This window comes from Vicugna pacos, chromosome 35, assembly GCF_048564905.1.
Source record: "Vicugna pacos chromosome 35, VicPac4, whole genome shotgun sequence".
NCBI classification, from domain to species: Eukaryota; Metazoa; Chordata; class Mammalia; order Artiodactyla; family Camelidae; genus Vicugna; species Vicugna pacos.
The window spans coordinates 7,529,424-7,551,430 of NC_133021.1; the positions used below are offsets into that span (position 1 = coordinate 7,529,424).

The window sequence follows — 22,007 nt, forward strand, 5'->3', positions numbered from 1 at the left end:
TTGATGGTATAAATGCATTTTAATTTTTGCTCTGAAACTGATTCTGTCCTTCTGTTTTGTTAAGCAAGTGTTCTTAGGCCAGACATGATTCTCCTTTTTTCTTTATATTTGATCATCCAAGAGGTTTAGATAGGGGATTTGTTTTAGGGTAAGAATCTTTAAAAAAAAAAAAAAACCTTGCAAATAGCGTCTTGTTAGGCATTTTGACAAGTGAATTCTCCAGGCAGTATTGAACCCCCTTGTTCCTCCAGGGGGTCTCCAAAGGTATACATGTTCCAAATCTGACCCAAAACCAATGAGACTTTTCTTTTTTTTAAGAACTTCACCATGGGCAAAAGATGTCACTAAAGAAGGTGAGAAAAGAGCAGGTCCCCATAATCCAGAGTCCCTCCCAAAGAGCCCACAGAAGTAAAGAGGAGATGAACGAGAGAAACGTTTTATTTATACACACGCAGGAGCCAACCAGAAAAGTACCTACCATGTTAAATGGTGAAAGTTAAAGGCTTTTTTATCAACCTAACTTAATAGGGAAAAGGGAAAGGAGAGAATTGGCTTCCATGACAGGTTTTCTTCTGCATCTTTTGAATCTCAGTTATTTTCAGCTTAAAGAGGTTTTGTATTAACCGTGGGTTCCATCTGACTTTCCATTCCTCGAACTTTGTTCTTCTTTTTCAAGATTCACTCATGTATTCTGACCCCCTGGATTTTCCACGTGAATTTTAGATTGATTGTCAATTCCTGCAAAATACCACCTGGGATTTGGGTAGGCATTCTTTGAATCCTTAGATCTATTCATGGACCTTTGTCATCTTAGTAGAATGAAGCCTTCTGCTCCATGAATATGGGATTATTCTCTTTGAATTTAGGTCTTAATTTCTCTCAACAGACTCTCTCATCTATTGTAGTCTTCAGTGTCCAAGTCGGGTACTTCTTGCTCACCTGTATTGGATGCTGATTCAGAAGAGACACGACCTCCTGGAGAACCTCTGCTTCCACTGAGCTGAAATGGAACTGAGTCCTGAGAAGGCTTTAAATTCTTTTAAAAATAGGATTAATGTACTTTAATTACTCCATAGATGAGTAATGAATGGGTCACATTAGCATAGGATTTTAATCCTTTTAGAATTAGTAGAGTAATACAGACACAGTACAAAAAATTGAAATATTGCCTAAAAAAGAAGTGATTTGTAATTCCCACCCACAGCGGTGTCTGTCATGAATGATTTGGTGCTTATGTCTCAGTCTCTGTGTCTCTCAGTATGTCTCTCTCCATCTCTGTCTCTCACACACTCACAATCAGATCAATTTCCATCTATATTGATTTCACACACATGTGGTCGTGCAGATGGGACCCTGGATGCAGAGAGTGGGTCTGCATACTTCCACCCTGAGGCCTCCCTTGACATTGGGTTGAGACCAGGCACCCACTTTTCCAACTGAACAGCATTCATTCATCCACATGAACCAGAACGAATGGACCCCATCCCCTCTCCATCAATATTATTGTTGCTTTAATTCCGACTGTTTCAACCAGTGCTGTGATGAACACCCTTGAAAAGGCATCTTTGAATAGGTGTGTAAGGATTTTAGCGGGATGAACTGTAAGTATCAGATCTTCTGAGGAAGAGATGCATCTGTGGCCCTTTGATGCGTCCTGCACCCTGTTCTCCTGAAGAGGAGCGTCCCTTCACTCTTCCCTCCAGGGGATCTGCTGGAGCCTCTGCCTGCTTACATTGTCACCAGGGCTGGTTGTCACCTGACTAAAGAACCGCCAGTGTGATGGTGACCAATGCTGTCTCTGCAGTGTTTCCGTCTGCCTCTGTTCTCACCTGAGAGGTCAAGCATCTCTAACACACACTGGCCACCTGCATTGCCTCTCATTGGAACTGCCCATGTCTGTTCTGTTTCTGTTTAGAACACTGAGTTTCAAAAGGATTTTGGACTACAGGAATGGGAAAAATTTCTCCAACCTTGGGTTATGAGGAATGCATTTTCCAGGTTGTGGTTTGCCTTTCAAGCAATTTTTCTGGGCTTTTACTAATTTTTTTGATTCGTTTGGTTTTGTTTTTGCCACAGGAAGAGCTAAGCATCTCCCTTGTGTCTTCTGGCTGTGGTGTCACAGGGGGAACAGCAGTGTCTACCCTGAGATTATGCACAGAGTTACCAAAAGGGCTTCATTTTGTGCATCACATCTTTAATCCCCCTGCATATCCCCTGAAAATAATAAAAATGCTGTTTCAAGTGAAAACAAACAAAAATCCTCAGCCCCAGGTGAAAACATGTGGGCAGGAAGGAAAAAATCCTTTTTTAAAATTTCATTGGCAGGGAACAACCAGTAGAGGTAAAGACACGCAAAGAGAAAGAGGACTTGGGGTTGTCAGGGGCTGGGTGAGGAGGGAGGGGAGTGCATGCTCTGGATCCAAGGTTTCACTTTGAGGAAAGAAATAGTGTGAAACTAGATGGTAGTGATGGTCACACAACATTGTGAATGCCCCTAATGCTCCTGAATTGCACAATTTAAAAGGGGAAAAGTCTACATTTTATTACATGAAACTCTAAAAAGAAAAATAAAGGATGTCATAAATGATGTGAAACAAGCAAAGGAAACTAAAGAAAATGAAACAAAAACATCTCCAGCGGAAGGGACGTCAAGTTTGTGGGGGGACTGACGGTGGAATTTTGGAGAACATTTTGGAGAAGAAGGTGTGGGTGGGTGCAGAGGGGGCTCTACCACAGGTGGTGGTGATGCCTGAACTGTTTCTCCGTTGCCCAGCAGTCCAGCTGCAGACGCAGGTTCAGGAGGAGCTGCAGGAGCGGCAGGAGGGAGCTCGAGGTCTCCTGCTGGATCCAGTTCATCCCATTTTTGGTCTCTGACATCTTCCCCTGCCCCTGCCTCCTCTGTAACTATTGGAAGTGGAGAGAGTTTTAAGTCTTGTGGAAGATCTCATGCTGTGAGAGAGGAAAAATTTACGCACCTGCCTCCCTTTCCATGTGCCTCTACAAGGACAGAAATCTTCCCAGAGCTTTCCAGACAGCTCCCACCCAGAAAGTGCCCACAGGATGTATTCTGTGACTGAATTTTTCCAGACAGGTGTTCTGAGGCCATTCTTTTTTCTGGTCCCAACAGTAGCCTCTAGGGACACCTCCCTGTGTGGCCCAGCCTTCGCCCCACCCTCACCTACACACATACACCAGCCCTGCTTTTTTGACCTTTGGTCTCTGCTTCGGGGGCTCCTGGTCCTCCACCTGACTTGCAGTGAGGTGGGCACGGTGCTCCAGGTCAGACCAGGGTGTGCTGAGCTACCCGTCAGCCCCGGGTAGGTCCCTGGGAGAGCCCTGGGTGATGTCTGGGTCGGAGGCCTGCCCCACTGATTTGTGGGCCATGGTGGTGGGGACCCCTCCATATCCAGACCCACCAGGAGTCTGCGCTGGCCCTCAGAAGAGTGACACACCAGTCCTTCACTTGGGGAGGGGGCGTTGGTGTTCTTATTCATCAGCTTCTTTTCAACATGTGGTATCTGGCTCTGCAATGATAGTGACCAGCAGCTGACCCAGCATGGAAGTCTCAGAGTCCTTCCCGGCCAGGAACACTCCTGATTCTGTAGACTCTACCCTCTGCTGCTAGATCAGACCGGAACCTTGTTCAGCTCAGACATCCGGGAGGGAAAATGCATACCCAGAGAGCATGGGCTCCACCTCGGGCGGCAGGACCCTTCCCCGGCTCTCCACATCCCAGCCAGCCAGCTTTGTCCTGGGCTGTCTACGTGACCGGGCCCCCAGGCCTCTGTCCTGCTCTTTCTTGAGGCAGATACCCATCCCCAACATGACTGCTCCACCTCCACCAGGCAGGATGGGGCCGTGTGGCTACCTGGATGGGATCTGAGTGGTGGCCCAGCCTGGGGGGGCCTGCCCTGGGCCTCCCTGTGTTACCTTTGGGTCTCTCTGGCCAAAAGGCCAGAGGCGCCTTGGGTGAGACCTGACCCAGTGCCGGCAGCGTTGGTAGAGACCCTCGCTGAGGGCTTTCCGGGGCCTGTGGCCTCAGGATAATGGGATGCAGCAGAACATGCCTCTGTCTCCAACCAGGTGAGCTGAGTAGGGACTTCTCTACAGAGCGGGTGCCTGGTGACTTCGGTTCCAAGTTCTGTTGGGCTCTATTGCCAGGGAAGTGAGGTCACTTCCTGGGGTCCACTTCTCCAAGCTTCCTCCTGACACAAAGCTCCTCAAGGGCCTTTCTGGGCTTCCAATCTCTCATTTCTCACTCCATGCCATGTCCACACACAGTGACACCACCTCAGCCCCCCCCCATAGCCCTGGGGAGTCCTGGATGCAACCAGTGCCGCAGCTCTGAAGACACAGCTGGGTTCAGACCTGGCTCCCCCTACTCAGCAGTGTTATCATCCTGGACAAGCCACGTGCCTCTCAGGGTCTCCCCAATCCCCCATCAGCACAGTGGGGATCATTCTGGCCCCTGCTTCCTAGAGAAGCCATCCTGTCTCTAGACCTAGAAACACCTATTGCATCTGTCACCCCCACGGGCTGGCATCACAGGGAGATCGTGCACAGACTCAGCAAAGGAAGGAACCCACAGAGGGCTGGTGGAGTGCAAAGCACACCCCACACAGGCCAGGGTCTGCCCTGGGGTCTGGAGAAAGTCACTTTCCTTGCTGCTTGCTTCCCCGCTCCCAGTCGTGAGACTGAAATTAAATACAACTCTGACATCGTCCGCTCTGGCATACAACCTCCTAGGTCATTCTGTCATGTTGACATACAGGCCCAGTGTCCCATCTCGGCCTCTGTGGTGGGCGGCCCCACAATGGCTTCCTATTTTTTGCCTTCTGTTCCCACACCCTTGTGGGATCCCCACACCCTCCCCTGGAGGGTGGATCGACTTTGGGACCAGGTTCTGACACATAGACTGACTTGTGAAAATGTATGTGAGTTCCACTCATTACCAGCTCCAGTGTTCCTTCTCGCTGTCTCTGTCTCTCAGTGCCTCTCTGAGTTGTCTCTCTCTCTGTTTCTCTGTCTCCCCCTGCTTCTCTGTGTTTCAGTCTGTCTGTCTCTTTTCCTGTATGTATGTGTGTATATATTTATGTGTATATGTGTGTATTTATGTGTGTGTATTGTACGGGTCCAGGGCAGGTCACTTCTGAAAATCCCTTGACGACATATTGATTATTTTGAATTCATGTTACTGAAGAAACATTATCTTTGAAAATTGTGCAAGCACTTTGGTGGGATCTTCTCTAAGGCTCAGCACTGCTAGGGAAGGGATGCACCTGTGGCACTTTGATGCATCCTACACCTTGTTCTGCCGGAGAGGAGCGTCCATTTGCTCTTCCTTCCAGGGTACCTCCTGGGGCCTCTGCCTGCTCACGTTGTCACCAGGGCTGGTTGTCACCGGGCTAAAGACCTGCCAGGGTGATGGTGGCCAATGCTGTCTCTGCAGTCTGTCTGTCTGCCTGTGTCCTCACCTGAGAGGTCAAGCATCTCCAGTACAAACCGGCCACCTGCACTGCCTCTCGTTGGAACTGACTCTGTGTGTTTTGTTTCTTTTCAGAACACTGGGCTTCAAGAGCTTTTTGGACCACAGGGATGTGAAGCTTTTTTCCGATCTTGGGTCATGAGGAAAGGTTTTTCCAGGCTGTGGTTTGTCTTTCCAGCTGTCTTTCTTGGCCTTTGTTTTCTGCTTTTGTTTGGATTTATTTTGCCACAAGAAGAGCTAAGCATCTCCCTTCTGGCTCTGGTTTCACTGTTAGAACAGCAGTGCCTACCCCGAGATTATACACAGAGTTACTAAAAGGGCTTCATTTGGTACGTCTCATCTTTAATCCATCTGGACTTTCCTCTCAAAATACAAAAATGCTAATTCACGTGAAAACAAAAAAAAAAAAATAATTCACCCGTCCCTACTTAAGATATGTGGGCAGACAAACCAAAAAAAAGCCACCTTTTATACGATTTCACTGATAGGGAACCTCCAGGATACGTAAAGACATAGAGAGAGAAAGGGGATTAGGGCTTGTCATGGGCTAGGGGAGGTAGGACGTGGGGTGCTCTTTGTATACAAGCTTTTACTTTGAGGAAGGAAATAGTCTGAAACAAGTGGTGCTGGTCTCACAGCACTGTGAATGCAATTAATGCTCCTTAAAATTGCACAATTTAAAATGGGAAAAGGCTAAACTTTATTCTTATATACTTAAAACAAAAATAGAATATAGTATAATAGAAAAGATAAAATCTGACTCCAAAGAAGATCTGTCCTTTTGGCTTTAACCCTTTGCCCTCTTTTCTAGGCTTAGTTTTACTAGCTCTGCACCTTTTGTAAAACAATGTTGCCTTTAGCCTTAAATATACAGAAAAGCCTACTTTCAAGGCTTTGATTTTTTAAGGATATTAACACTTTTGCACTTATATAAAGACAACAGGTTGTAGAATAGAAAACTACTTTTGTTTTGTTAGGGGATTTACAGAGGCACTATGACCTGGTCTACGTAAACAGCTGTAAACCAAGATAATGGCGGACTAATATCTTGGAGAACCATCTTCCCCATGTCAACTTCAGGCTCCTTTTCTACTAAAAAGGGGAGGGGCTGTGGTTGGTTGTTGCAAACTTGTTGGTGTAGGAATTCTTTGTTCTTGGAATCCTTTGCAGCTGTCCACGTGGGTCAGATCATGGTGTTCCTGCAAAACCTGCAACAAAACAAACTTTTTCTATTCTGCAACTTGTTATCTTTATAGGAGTGCAAAGTGTTAATATCCTTAAAGCTCAGACTTTTGAGAATAGGCTCTCCTGTTTATTTCAGGCTAAAGGCAACACTGTTTTACAAAAAGTGCAGAGCTTGCAAGTCTAAGCCTAGATAACACGGCAGAGGGTTAAAGGAAAAGGAACAGATCCAATATGGAGTCAGATTTGTTCTTCTCTATTACAGTGACTTTTGGTGAGAGCTAAGTGGATGATTCCTGGGTGGGTCCTCCACTGTCCCAGGCTGGATTTCAGGCAGGATCCCTGCCAGATTCACCATGATTTTGGACCTAGTCTACCACAGAGAAACTGAAAATTATTGGATTAAAATTACCTTTCAAAATCCCTTCAATTGCCTGTAAACTATACCACAGCAGGGGATGTCTCATTGGCCAGTCAACTGCCAGTCTCCCCTGATGCAAGGGACAAGCGTTGCGGCAAGATCCATGGTGGCCTGGCCAGTGCACCTTCCTACTTTGCTCTAAAGCTTTGGCTTCCTCACTTTGACACTTTAAAAGCTCCCTTCCCTCTTCCCTCTGGCCTGGTGTGAATGAACAAGTTCCCTGCACCCACCTGTGCTGAGTCCATGCCATGCACAAAGCCCCATGCACACAGCCCACCATCTGATGTCTAACCCTGGGATTAAGTGCATACTCTGAACTCCCCCACCCCAAAGGTCCGCGTGCCCAGTGCCTCCGCCCTAGGAGTCCAGATCACCATCAGGACCATCAACCACCGAAAGCCCAAGGCCAGTGGCTGGCAGTCTGGGATCAACCTGACCCATCAGGTCAGTTCAGGCACAGGCTGCGGGGATCAGGGTGCCAAGGCAGGAATTGGAACCACCTTCATCCCAGCCTGCCTCACCCTGTAGCCTCAGACATTAACTCTGAAGGTGCACACTAGGCTCGATCCCCCACTGGTGGCAGTAGTCATCATTACTGGAGCACGGATTTCCCCACCCCAACCACAGGGTGAAGGGTGAGTGAGTGAGCTCAGGGTAGGGGTGCACTCAGATTTAAGGGGATCCCATGGTGTGGGGGTACAGGTTGAGAGGTGTGGGGCCCGATCAGAGTGGAAATGACCTGGCTGAGAGGTGAGGGGGATAATTTCAGGATGTTGGGTGTCCTGTGCTGAGGCATGAGGGGTAAGCTTGTGGGTGTAGGGGCCATAGGTTAGGACCTAGCAGGATGGAGTGTCAGGGCAGGGACCATGGTGTGAGGAGAAGGAGCCCTGTCTTCAAGGTCTGGTGGGAGACTGGGCCTGGCCAGTGGTGGGAGGGTAGTAACAGGGAGGGGAAGTTGAGCAGGGAAAGTGGGGCTGGGTGGGTGAGGCCTGGCCTAGGGCAGTCGTGGTTCTAGTTCAATGCCAGGACCCAGTCGGTGGCTGGGTGAAGGCTCTGGGGATGGAGACCCGGCGGGACAAGCAGGAGGGGCCCCACCTGGCTCCTCCCGGCCCCAGCGGCCAGGGCCGGTAAAGCAGGAGACCCACCCGAGCAGTTTGCGCTGCGGGCGGGAGGAGGAGGGGCGCGCACGCGCAGACGGACAGACGCGCGGACGCCGGAACCCACCCAGAACGCGTGGAAGCTGGCGGCAGCCGGTTGCTCCTGGACCAGCTCCTGGAAGAGGAACACGGCCTGGGGCCTGGGCCGCCGCTTGCCCGCGGCTCGGCTGCCGCTGCCGGACAGTTAAGAGGGTGCTGGTGGGGGCGCGCTGCTCGGGGAGCCGGCGGGTGACGCCTGGGCTGTGCAGCTGAGGAGGCGCCCAGGGAGGGGTGCGGAGGTGAGGTCCCAGCCGCGCGTCCCGTTAGGACCCTGAGGCGGGTCCCAGCCGCCGCTGTGGTTCGTGGTAACCCCGGTATTAGTAGTTCCTGAACACCGTGTTTTTGCCGCCGCTTATACACGGGTTTAGGAGAGCAGGTACAGCCCCGGGAGTTGGGAGGGCGCCGGACGGTTCCAGAGCATCTCCGACTGGCCCTCAGACGATGGCCTGCTCCTTGCAGGTGGGTGCGGTGCGGTCGCGGGGCCTCGGATGGAATGGGGACTGCCCCATGAGAGCCCATGGATTTGCTCCCATCTTACCTGCGGCCTGACCTTGGGGGCGGCCTTTAAAGACCCAGGTTAGTGGGACTCAGGTTACAGGTCAGTCTGCTCCTGGGAGATGGGCTCGGTGCGATGAGTGTGCTGGGATGGCTGCAGCAGCAGCGGGAAATTGTTGCAACCCCCGCGCTCTCACAGGGCAGCCCCAATCCCGCCATCGCAGCTGCCGCCTTTCCCTGACAGCACAGCACCCGCCTTCCAGGAGCAGGCTGACCTGTAACCTGAGTTCCACGAACCTGAGGCAGCAGAGGCCAAGCTCAGGCCATGCGCTGGGGAGTTTGAAGCAAATCCAAGGGCTCCCATGGGCAGACCCCATAACCCGCCACTGCCTTCAACCACACCGTGCCCTCCTCCCGAGAGCAGGCTGACCTGCGGACCGTGCCTGGAGCAGCAGAGGCCGAGCCCTGGACAGGCCATGGGGGAGATGGGGGCAAGTCTACCAGCTTGCCAGGTCGCTGCCCATCTCCCTGCCGCTGCCCCAGGTTCGTGGATCAGTTGTTTTCAAGTCAGTGGTTTCCTGAGATGCAGGCGTGGTGCAGTCAGGTGGCGGGGGCTGCAGGGAGGGGTGCTGCCCCAAGGGGAGCAGGTGGACTTGCTCCCATCTCCCCTAGGGCCAGACCTGGGGACGGCCTCTGCTGCCCCAGGTTTGCAGGACGCATGTCATGTCAGCCTGTCCCTGGGAGGAAAGCTCAGTGTACTCGGGGCAGCCTCAGTGGCTGACAAGGATTTTAGAAGTGGGCTCTAGCCCAGCATAACTAACTCTCCTTTCTTCTCCTGCTTCCTCAGTTGGTGGCTGTATCAGCTTTTTCATTATAGGTTATTGCTAGATAATGAACATAGGTTTCTGTGCTATATAGAAGAAACTTAATTTAAAATCTCTTTTTATATATAGTGGCTGACATTTGTAAATCTCGAACTCCCAAATTTATCCCTTCCTATCCCCTTTCCCTGGTAACCTTGATTGTTTACTAAGTCTGCAAGTCTGTTTCTGTTCTGTAGATGAGTTCACAGTGTCTTTTTCTCTCTTTTTTTACATTGCACATATGAGTGGTATCATTTGGTATTTTTCTGTTTCTGGCTGCTTTCACTTAGAATGACGATCTCTAGCTCCATCCATGTTGCTGCAAATGGTTTTATTTTGTCCTATTCATGGTAGAGTAGTATTCCAGTGTATAAATATGCCACAACTTCTTTATCCAGTCATCTGTTGCTACATTTAGCTTTCCTCCATGTCTCGGCTCTTGTATACAGTGGTGCTGTGAATACTGGTGTGCAGGTATCTTTTCACATTGGAGTTCTTTCCAGTTATATACCCAGATGTGGGATTGCTGGGTCATAGGGTAAGTCTACTTTTAGTTTTTTCAGGGATTTCCATGCTTTCCGTAATGACTACACCAAACTAGATTCCCACCAGCAGTGTAAGAGGGTACCCTTCACTCTACAGCCTCTCTAGCATTTATCATTCATGAACTTTTGAGCGATGGCCATTCTGAATGATGGGAGCTGATACTTAATTATAGTTTTGATTTGAATTTCTCGGTTTATTAGTGATATCGAGCATTCTTTCATGTGCCTATTGGCCATTTGTGTCTTCATTGGAGAAATGCTTGTTTAGGTCTTCTGCCTATTTTAAGATTGAGTTGTTTGTTTTTTTGTTATTAAGTTGTATGAGCTGTTATATATATTCTGAAAATTAAGCCTCTGTTAGTCGTATCATTTGCAAATATTTTCTCCCATTCGTAGGTTGTTGTTTCCTTTTGTTTTACTTATGGTTGTCTTTGCTGTGAAGAAATTTATGAGTTTAATTATGTCCCTTTTCTTTATTTTTTCTCTTATTTCCATTGCCTGGGTAGATTACCCTAGGAGAATGTTGCTAAGATTTATGTCAGATAATGTTTTGCCTATGTTTTCTTTTAGGAGATTTATCATGTCTTGTCCATCTGCATCTTAAGCCTGTACTCAACATCTGTGCTTCAGTTTTGAATTTTGAGCTTCTTAGAGAAAACCTACTCTTAGCTCATACGTCAGATTCAACATGTCTAAAGCTGATTTCATAATCTTTTTTCTTGCAGCGTCTCCACTTATTCAGTGGGATAATCATTCTTTCGGTCTTGAATACACAAAGGCTTGGAGTGGTCTTTGATTTATCTTTCTCTCACCACCCTCCACATTTTGTCAGCTTCTTGAACTGTATGTTTTTGGTTTCAAGTGTCTATTCTGATTGCTGATACTCTGATGAAGAGCTTTCATCCCTGATACATGAATTTTTCCTTCTGCTGAATTCTTGGATATTCTCTCCCCCCCTTTCAGTCAACCTACAGTTTTGGTGCTCCCACATCTACAGTCAAGTCAAAGACTTAACACAACCAGATCTCAGCCAGGGAGTCACGACCCTTCATCATTTTGGACTTACCTTATTTGTTCCAATCATTATGTAACTTAGCCTCCTAGGGTAACCTGTGCCTTATTAAAAACCAGGAGTCACCAGCCTTTTCCTATCCAGTCCTCAGTTAAAACAGCTTAGAATTGCCCTGAGAACTAGTTGGAGCCCCATCCCCTTCATAGAGTCTTCCCTATTTATTCCAAATACTTCTAGCTCCTCTTTGTATTCCTGTACTGTTTATGATCAGTAGTCTGTAATCTTCGATTTGAGTACTGACTTGGTACCATTCCTGGGTGGTTTCCAATGTGTCTCCTCACTTAGCTGGTAACTGGAGAAGACTCACTTGTTCAGCCTCCTTTATACCCCTCACCCTGCTTAGCATCGGGCAATAACAGGCATCCAGGCAGTGCTTACCTTCTTTATTTATTCGCAGTGGTGGTGGTGTGGATTATAGCTAATAACTATTAATTCAGTGCTGCAATTAAAAAAGAAAGCCAAGAAAATCCATAAAACTTTATCTCCATGTTCAGTTTAGTGCTTTACCTCAATAGTTTTCTTAAGACTGTGTTTATATTCACATAGTGTTCAGTGCTTGTACAGTTCCCTGAAGCAAGCAGGTGAGATGTCATTATGTTTGACTTTCATGTTACATTTCATATTGGATATATTTGTGCAATGACAAAACCTTCTTTTATAAGTAAACAGCCGGAAGCCCAGAGAGACTAAGAGCCTAACCCAGGGTCACCTGGTTAGTGTTTGGCACAGGCCAGGACCGCAGTTCACATCTTCCAGCTGATCCTCTTCCAGTGCCTTTTCATTCCACTGCTGGGAAATGTAGCCCCATCAGCCAAACGGCCAAGTCACATTGCTGCCCCTTTACCTGCCAGTGATGGCAGTGCTTCAAAAAGTGGCAAAGGAAAGGTCAGAAATAGGAGTGATAAAAGACATGGAAGTGCTGGAAATGGATCCTCAACCTCCTCCTCCCTACTTGAGCGCCACACAAGTGTTCCACTCTGACAGTGCTGTTCATTGTTTATAACATAGCCTTGAAATCAGACTGATCTTTTATAGGACATGCTTTTATCCTGGTCCCTTTCCTACTAGTAGTCACCGTCATGGGCAGAAAGTGCCTGGCTGTGCTCTGTTTGTCACGTAGGTGGGAGGGAAAGTGGGAGAGGGAGTTGGTTGAACTGAAGCCGAGCTTTTTACAGCTCTGTTGTTCTAGGACCAGAGCAGTTCCACTCTTGCTTTCATCACCTCTCCACCTCCGAGTCCCAGCCACCCAATTCCTGCCTGCTTCCCCACATGCCACATCCTGGGGGAGGACAGAGTGTTGGGCAATGCCCCCTCCGCCCTCTGCTCTGGGAGGTGCAGGAGTCTGCATTAACTTTTGAGCTGTTTTGGTAATTGGGCTTTTCCAGCTTTTCTAGACATCTCCTTTCCAGCTCTGAGAAATTGGAGATGTAACTTAACCATACATGGACTATACTAATGTATTCAGTGACATTAGTGTCATGTTGTCTATAATTGTGTTCTGTGACTGGATAGGAGGTTTTTTATCTCACAGGATGCTTCACATCTAATTCTAAAGTCCTAGAGGCTTGCAGGTGTAATCCAAGTTCTTACATGTCTGTAAGGTAGACATGAACATTATTTGATAATATGACCATATGTTCATAGATTACGGTTAGTCCACCGGCTCTGTATCTAATGAAAGTTTAAATACCAAAGGCTTGAAGAAAATTTGCGGGCCATGTCTTTTTGCCTGTAAGTAGTTGCAAAAACTGAAATCACAACTCTACCACAAGCCACAGTGTTTCCCAGTAGAGAAAGCCCTCTAATTTTACAACCTCTAAGTAATGCAGTGGTTCTTTGAGTGAGATGAGGGATGCCAGAGTATTTTTTGGGACACTAGTGTGGCATGACAAGTATTCTGGGACTGGTTACAGTTGAATCTCTACTTCCTATATCCTGGACTGATTACAGAGGCAATGTTAGTGCGGTAACTATCTTGTGAATGCAAGTGTAGCTAGGAAGACAACAGAGAAAATAGAAGGGATATAAAGAAATGGAGGGACTTCATAGCAGTACAAATGGTGACTTTGTCACCACCAGCTGCTGATGTGAACTTGGCAAGAATTTGTGAGAAGTGGTGGGTGTCAATGCAAGCAGGAGAGTCCTGCAGCTTTTGGGGTGAACAGGCAAAGGGGAGAGCAGATATGGTGGCTATCCAGGGGCTATTTTTGTCCTGAATGTGAAAATGTCCAGTCCCCTGTTCAATTTTGCAGCCACAACTTCACATGACTCAGGGCATTATTTCCACCAGAATACCATAAAAATATAAACAACCTCTGTTTCCCAAAGTGTTTGTTCTCGATCTGAGATGACTGTCCTGTGCTGGTAGGTAAGTGGGCGATGGGGCCTATTACATCACCCCCTTTCACTAGAAGTCTACCTCGCTGCTTTTCAACCTACTCCTAGAGGTGCTGTCATTCTGTTACACCTAGGCCTGTAAGACCGTCTTGCCTGAATCCTCACGTGAAGAGGGATGGTTATGTGCAGTTTTAAAAAATTGCTTGGGTCATGTGGTCCTTTGTTCCTTCCATTGGAAATCACTATTCCAGAGCAAATAGTATGCATCTATACAAACTATATTGTTTGTAAGATGTCTTTAGAGGTTTTGCAGTAGGTTTAAATATTTGCTTGGTGATGGCATCTTGATTGATTGAAGGAGGCAACCCTCACTAGGGGCATTGTGTGCTTTCTGTCTGAGAGTTCCTTTACTGGCAGCAGAGTGTTCGTAGGCAGAGTTAGAAAGTTACCTGATCTGAGAAGCCGAATTTGCCCACAGCTGGGAATTGGCGGAAGAGTCTGTTATGGAAGGAAAGCTTTAGGATTATCTGGTAGCAGAGTTCTGGGATCCAAACCCTGGGAAACCTCAGCTTTTGTAGAGTATGTTCTGTAACAATAGGCTATAGGATAATTTTTACACTTGTTATAGGATGTAGAGTTGGGGAAAGGCTTAAAAGTGCAAGAACCTTAAAAGAGAATCTCCGAATATTTTAAAGAAGACAGTTCTCAGAATGAGAGCTTTTCTGGAAAAGACTAGCTCTTCACTTCACAGGGGAAGCAGGGAGCAGGTGTAACTGCACTTACGGTAACTTAAAAGGTAAACCTTACCCTCCCACTTAGCTGTTTCCTGGTGTAGGTTCATCTCCCACATCTGTAGTTTTAGACCTGATGTGTCATTTTCTGGTACTCCATTCTGCTTCTTAGTGAGAGACTGACCCAAAGTCACATAGCAATTGAAAAATTGTGCAAAGGTCTTTATTGTTAAAAATGTGGACCTGTGGCAGGGTGCTGCATTTGCAAGTGACTTTCAGTACAGAGACCACTGAAAAGAATGCAGTGTTATTTCTTATTTTATTCCTTTAAGCCTTTGAATAGAAGGTTTTCTTTGCAGAGTGTCTGGAGTACATCAGAACAAGCAGGAACTAAAATAGCTTTAAGAAAGCTCCAGTATAGGCGTTGCTTATAGTGTGGTATCTGTCTTATGTTAATTCTTTAAAGCAGGAAGTTGTAACTCTCAATTTCTTAAGCAAATATAAACATTCTTGACTCTTATTGACGTTCTTTGTTGGGTGAAGCTGCTTTTGCTTCCATTCCCAACTGTGTTCCTGATGAAAGGATGGTGGGAAATGGCATTATGGGGATATGTCTTACAGTACACAGTGTTTCCCCTGTTCCCTCTACCATATCTGGATGTTCTTTCATCTTTCAGCTTCTAGACTTACTAACTCTTTTTCTTAAGCCAGGTGTATCTCATCCCCCTGCGCACACACACATGTGTACACACACACACACACACACACACACACATTCTACTGTAGGGAGTAGTGTGCACCATCCAATTCTCCCACTCCAGCTCTGGACCCACCCACTGGAGGCAGTGTCTTGCACGAATTAATTTGTAAGTTGCTTTTTAAAACTCGAGTGGTCAGGAAATAGGACTGATATCCACACCTAGTAGGCAGGCCCTCAAGGACAACTTCTATGGTTAATGCCAGGTTATCTTAATGTTTGAGTACCTGGGTTTCATGTCTTCCTGTGCCACCTGTGTGACCCATGATTCCCACATTTCTGTCTCCTGCTAGAATTTTTCTCTCCAACTCTGGACTCTTACAATCTTCTGCTGATTTGACATCTTCACTTGAAACTCTGATATCTTAAAAGCAACATGTGTAAAAACTGAGCTCTTTGTTCTCCTACACCCCAAACTGGTTCTTCCTGCAACCTCCCCCATTCAGTTAGTGGAAACTTAATCCATCCAGCTGCTTGGGTCAAAAAACTTGGAGTTATTCTGACTTTCACTGACATACCACATGAATTCTGTCAATAGATCTGGTTTAACACTGCCTTTAAAACATATCCAGAACCCAGCCACTTCTCACCGTGGTTCCTGCCTCCACTGCTGCTTCCCTACCCTGAGCCACTGTCCTCTCCTCCTGCACAGCCCTTCTCAGAGGCTTCCCTCCTTTCATCTCTGACCCGTTTCGACTATTCTCACCTGGCAGTCAAGTGAGCCTCGAAAACCTAAGTTAGATTGTGTCGTCCTTCTGCAGTGCCTCCCCATTTCACTCTGGGTAAAAGCCACAGTCCTTACAACGTCCTCCAAGGCCATACAGGATCTGCACTGACCCTTCTCCGCAGCTCCAGCCGTGCCCCCATTCTGGAACATGCGAAGTGCACGCTGGCCTCGGTGATGGTTATTCCGTCCACCTGGGACTTCTCACCTCCAAGTCTTAGTTCTAACCTCAGTCCTCAGTGTGGCCTGCTCTGGTATTTAATACAACATCACCCTCATCCCATACCCTAAACTCTCTTTACCTTGCCCTTTTTTGATTTTTCCATGTTTCCTCTTTCCTAACATGCCACCTCCTCTGCTGCTCTGTTGTGTGAATTGTCATCTCCACCCCCATCCCAGCTAGACTCCAACAAAGCTCCGTGAGGACAGGACTTTTGTATTGTTTATTTATCTATTCCAACTGCCTAGACTAGTCCTGGGTACATAGTAGGCAATCAAAAATTATTTGCTGAATAAATTAAAAGACTATTTTAAAAATGAATCATCCTTTCAGGAATGGGTGAGGATAGGAAGCTGCATCAAGGACAATGGTGCAGTAAATAATGATATTTGCCTGTTGTTCTTTGTGTGATTTATATATGTGTTTTAGTCTTAATTTTGTATCCCAGTTTCTTAATTTAATATCTGTATTAAGGTGTAATTTACAGGCCATAAAATTCACACATTATAATTGTACAAGTCAGCCATTTTAACTATTTCTAGATTTGTGCAACTTTGTCCTCACAAAGTCCCCTTGTGTCCGTCCATATGCAGTTTGCCCCCCCTCAGTGGCACCCTGATTTTATTTCTTTTTTTTTTTTTGGCAATCACATCTCAAACGGATAATTTACACAGCAGTACTAATATAGCTTTGCACTTTTAGAAATGACACACTTAAATATGAAATTAGCGGTCATTGCTGAATGTAGGTAGCAGTATCAGGCATTGGTGAGAAGAATGGACCTGAGTGTCAGACTGGCTGCAGTCTTACCCAGCTCCACCATTTACCAAGTTACCCAAATTATTTTCTGCCTCAAGCTCTTTATCTGTTATATGGGGGTAATAATAGCAGCTTACAGAGTTGTTGTGAGGATTAAGCAAACAGGGAAACAAAATTTAGTATAGTGGCCTGCTTATGTTATTACCTAAGAAATAGCCTTGCAGGTAGAGGGCAAAATTCAAATCAGTTTCTAAAGTATATGTAAAATATAATCCAGTTCCTGCCTGGTTTGTAAACACTTATGCCTACTGAAGAATTTAAAAGCAGGCTAATTTCCAACAGAAAAGATCATTTCTCAGCATTTCTTTCAAAGAGAGCTGCAAAATCACTTTTACTAACTAAATGTTCCATGCCCAACTCTGACAGAAATTTGACAACAGGGATGTAATTATCTACATTTTTGTTAAAATGATGCTGACCATCAGGAAGTGTTCTCAATTATATTTTAGCCTTTATGTTGAGAAATACTGTGAGACTTCTTCTAAATTAATGGGTGGGGGCATTCATTGTAGCTCTTGTAGCCTGATAAGCCTGCACTAAATTATCTTTTTTAAACTTTTAATTAAAGTAATAAATTAATTTTTTGCTGGGGGGTGGTAATTAGGTTTTTATTTATTTATTTTATTTTTAGAAGAATTACTGGAGATTGAACCCAGGCCCTTGTGCATGCTAAGAACATGATCTTTCACTTGAGCTATACCCTCCCCCCTAAATTATCTTTAATAAGGTCTTTTTCTCTGTTTTGTTACTTTATGTACAGAAGCACAAAGCAGGGTCATCAGAAGCCTCTCAATCACAAAGATGATAGTAGTGAAAAACATTGCGCAGTGACAGTGAATCCTTGGCATATGAAGAAAGATTGTAAAGTCCTGAATGAATTAAGAAGGTATTGTTACCTTAACATACATGTAAGCATGGCTCTCTTACCTTTATTTTTCACTTTATAATGAAAATAATCCCCACCTGTCAAGGTTGCTTTGTTTGATAGAGGGAATATCTAAACCCTTTTCTGCAAGTTTTTTAAATAAGTAAGAGCAGTTAATTTATCAGAAGTGTGAATGGTGTAATCTGGTCTGTGTAGTATGGTAGCCACCAGCCACATGTGGCTATTGTGAATTGAGATGTTCTATAAGTGGAAAATACATAATAGATTTTCAAGACTTTGTACAACAAAAATAATGTAAAATATTATTAATAAGTTTTAAAAGTGTCAATCACACTTTTGAAATGATAGTATATTGGATATTTTGGGATAAATGTAATTATTACTGGAATTAATTTCACTTGTTCCTTTTTATTTTCTAAATGGGATTACTGGAAAATTGTGACTTGCACTATGTTTCTGTTGACAGTGCTGGCTTCTAACTTATTGCAAATAATATGAAAAGAAAACTTTGATTAAAAATTTTGTAATTGAGTAGTTGATTTGCATCATATTAGTTTCAGGTGTACAAAACAGAGGCTCAACATTTTTATAGATTATATTCCATTTAAAGTCACCATAAAATAATGGCTATATTTCCCTGTGCTGTATGATACAGCCCTGTAACCTATCCATTTTATACTTAGTACTTTTTACCTCTCAATCCCCTAACCCCTTCCTGCCTCCCCTCTTCTCCTTCTCCCCATTGGTAACCACCAGTCTGTTCTGTGTACCTGTGAGTCTATTTCTGTTTTATTATAGTCATTAATTTGTTTTATTTTTTAGATATACATATAAGTTAATACATAGAATATTTGTTTTTCTTTCTCTGACTTATTTCACTTAGCATAATACCCTGTAGGTCCATCCATGTTATTGCAAATGTCATTATTTTATTTTTTAGTGGCTGAACAGTATTCCATTTGTGTGTGTGTTCATGTGTATATATGCGTGTGTATATATATGCATACATGTATATATACATATATATATATATATATATAATATACCACAACTTCTTTATCCAGTCATCTGTCAGTGAACATTTGGGTTGTTTCAGTGTCTTGGCTATTTTAAATTGTGCTGCTGTGAACATTGGGGTGCATGTGTCTTTTTGAATTAAATTTTTCTCCAAACATATATCCATGAATGGGATTGCTGGATCACACGGAAGTCTATTTTCATTTTTTTATGGAACCTCTTTTCTGTCCTCCATAGAGGCTGCACCAATTTACATTCCCACCAACCGAGTAGGAGGGTTCCTTTTTCTCTTAAAAGGTAAAAAATTCTCTACATTTACCTACTTTCCTTTCAGTTTAGGACACAGTTTGGCAAAAGCAAGGTAGAATTTAATAGGAGTAGGTACAGTATTTATTTTGAATGTCCATGCATTATGGATAGATATGTTATTGATGAGTTGGTTCCCTATTTTTGTAGGTGCAGATGTTTTTATAGCTTCACAGACATTTCAGTCTTGCAGAGAGAAAAATTTCTTTGTATTTTGCTGAACTTGTCCGGGTGTCTTTATCGGATTTGGTCCAGGCCTGCAGAGGTGAATACACATCCAAACCTGAACCATTTGAATGTCTGCAAGATATTAAGAGTCTAGAATATCAGATCTGGACTGTAACTCTGGTAAATGACATCAGTGACTGGACTCAAGAAAACTCCATTTGAGGGCAAAACCTTTCATAAGCCAAAAAGGCTTTGAAACTGTGGCAAAGCCAGAGACTTTTGTGCACCACTTATGGCCACAAACCCATGAGGACAACCACAGGCCTTCTGGAGTGCCAAGGAAATTCCATGTGAGGAGTCCAGCACTCACAGGAATCCAACAAGTCCCTGTCTGCCAAAGCACCTTCATTGCTACTGTGCTGTTTTGAGTAAATGTCTTTTCATCAGGTTCAAATTGGTTTGTTGTTATTTTTTTGCATAAAAGAACAAATTCTTGTTCCCTGGTGTAAGTAAAAGCCTAACACTTTCTGATTTCTTTTGACAGAGAAAATATGAGCCTGTGGATCTAACCTCATCTGTGATGGTCTGCAGCTGGGAGCAACCAGATCAGTGTCAGTCCCCTTGCAGCCATTGGCTGGGAGCCTGCATGTTCCTTGGAATGGTATTTGAAACATGTCACACTAGCCGTGCCTTTGCTGTGGGCTGGGAGGCGAGTCAGTCAGAATCTGCATTATGGAATGTAAGTTTCAGATCCACAGCTAGGAGATCTTTTTTAATAGCCAGAGAATATAGTCATAAATATATCTATTAATGTATTTATGCAAGAACCTTTTTAAAGATTTTTTTATTATAAAAAGTTACCCCCAAAATTGAAAGTGAAAGAACAGTGGAATTAAAAACCATCTGTACCTTAATTATATATAAAGGATCATAAAATCCTTCTAAACTTTTTTTTGTTCAAATGAAGATATTTTTCCCTTCCAAAAAGGAAAATATTATTTCACATTTTTTTTGTTTTCTCCTTTTATTATATATTCCATATCAATAAATATAAATCTTTTAAATCCCTTTTAATGGCTGTTTAACAATATATTGAACAGATATGTAAATAGTTCTAGGTTTCAGAAATTTAAAAAATTGTCATTACAATACCACTGCAAAGAATATTTTGGTGTTTCTATTTTTAGTTACTAATTTGGACTAAAAATTAACAAGTTTGCTTTTCTTTATCTAAAACATTGGTTATTTTATAAAGGAACTGTAAGGAATTTAAAAAACTTTTCAGTAATTTCAACAAAGAAATTATCTTTAAGGCAAAAATGTATGATGTATTGCAAATCTATTTTTATTATATCTTCACTTTTACCAGTGTGACATATGTGTGTGTTTGCACAAGTGCTTTAACTACCAGCAATGTAGGAAAAATCTGTATACTAAAAATGTGAAAATATTTTCCTGGTTTGTGTTTTCATTCTCCCAATATAGGTTTTGGATGACAAGCTTGTATTTGCAAAAGTACACCCCCTGTGGGAGGTGATCTGTACATACGCTGAGATACTGCACATAATATTGCCTCTGAAGCCCAATGATTTGAAAACCCGGTCCTCAGCCTTTGATAACTTCCGCTGTTTGATGAAAGTCCTCCAAGTGGATGAAAGTATCAACAACCGGAACAAGAGTTTTTCATTGCCCTATTTGAGAAGAGCTCCATGAAAGACTTTTATATTCAGGATAGAGATACATTCTTCAATCCAACCACCAGAAACCGCATTGTAAGTCTAAACCGAGTTTAGCTGCTGTCTTGGGGGTGATTTAGAACCTGCTGTTGAATTATCAGTGATTTGGTTTGGTTGGTTTGATTTGGTTTTTAAAAGCTGCCCATAAAAAGGAAAAAAGAGAAAGAAAAGAAATATGCCTACAGATTCCTGTTAGGATAGTAAACAGTGGCTGGTTAGTTACCTTGTATAAGCCACAAGCTCTCTTAGAACATTTTTAGGTTTACTTCATCCTTTCTCAGATCAAGTATCAAGTAAGGGACAGTGTTAAAAAAAATTCAGGATTAACAGGTTTGTGAGCTCCAGGATTTGCAAGGCAGCTTTCCCTCCCCATGGTGTAAGTCAAATGGCAGAATTGAAATAAAGCACCTCATGTATCCTCCGGTGTTAACAGGAAAAGGCTAATCTTCTTGACCTTGTTTCTTCCTGGGTAAAATGAAGATAATATATCAGGAGGCGACAAGCTCATTTAAGGCAGGAAACATGTTGTCTTGTTCACTGCTGAATCTCAGGCACCGGGAAGGCTGAGTTTAACGAGTGAATGAATGAACTGTACTTCCCCCACAGTTACCATGTGGGACAGTGAGGATTAGCAGCTAAGAGCATAGACTCTAGAGGGGAGGGCACAGCTCAAGTGATGGGGCACATGCTTAGCAAGCATAAGGTCCTGGGTTCAGCCCCCATCACGTCCTCTAAAATAGACATATAACCCTAATTACCTCCCCACCCCCCACCAGAATTACCTTATTATCTCCCCACCACCAAAAAAAAAAAAAAAAAAAAGAGAAGTGGCCAAGAGCGTAGACTCAAGCTAGAACACCTGTGTTGGTTTCTCGCTGTCGACCTTGTAAATGTCATTTACCCTCTGTGTCTATCAAGTTCCTCACCAATAAAATGGGGATAATTGTAGTACCCACCTCGTAGAGATGCTATGGGGATTAATGAATCTGTGTCAGTGATACAACTGCCCTGGCTTATATTAAGTACTATGCATCTGTCAGCTCTTTT

The 22,007-nt window shown here is 44.3% G+C and overlaps 1 protein-coding gene and 2 long non-coding RNA genes across 2 annotated transcripts; 1 reads left to right on the forward strand and 2 right to left on the reverse strand.

The window, feature by feature from the left end:
- LOC140691492 (uncharacterized) overlaps nucleotides 1–22,007 on the reverse strand; it is a 1,216,370-nt gene that overhangs the window by 172,388 nt on the left and 1,021,975 nt on the right.
- On the reverse strand, nucleotides 2,863–4,096 carry LOC140691508 (uncharacterized). Its single transcript, XR_012067212.1, has 3 exons — nucleotides 3,931–4,096; nucleotides 3,417–3,524; nucleotides 2,863–2,904 (listed from the first exon to the last, which is right to left on the reverse strand). It is a non-coding gene; the product is annotated as an uncharacterized lncRNA (long non-coding RNA).
- Nucleotides 7,643–20,758, forward strand: LOC140691535 (uncharacterized). Its single transcript, XR_012067245.1, has 5 exons — nucleotides 7,643–7,723; nucleotides 17,608–17,755; nucleotides 18,988–19,047; nucleotides 19,769–19,963; nucleotides 20,710–20,758. It is a non-coding gene; the product is annotated as an uncharacterized lncRNA (long non-coding RNA).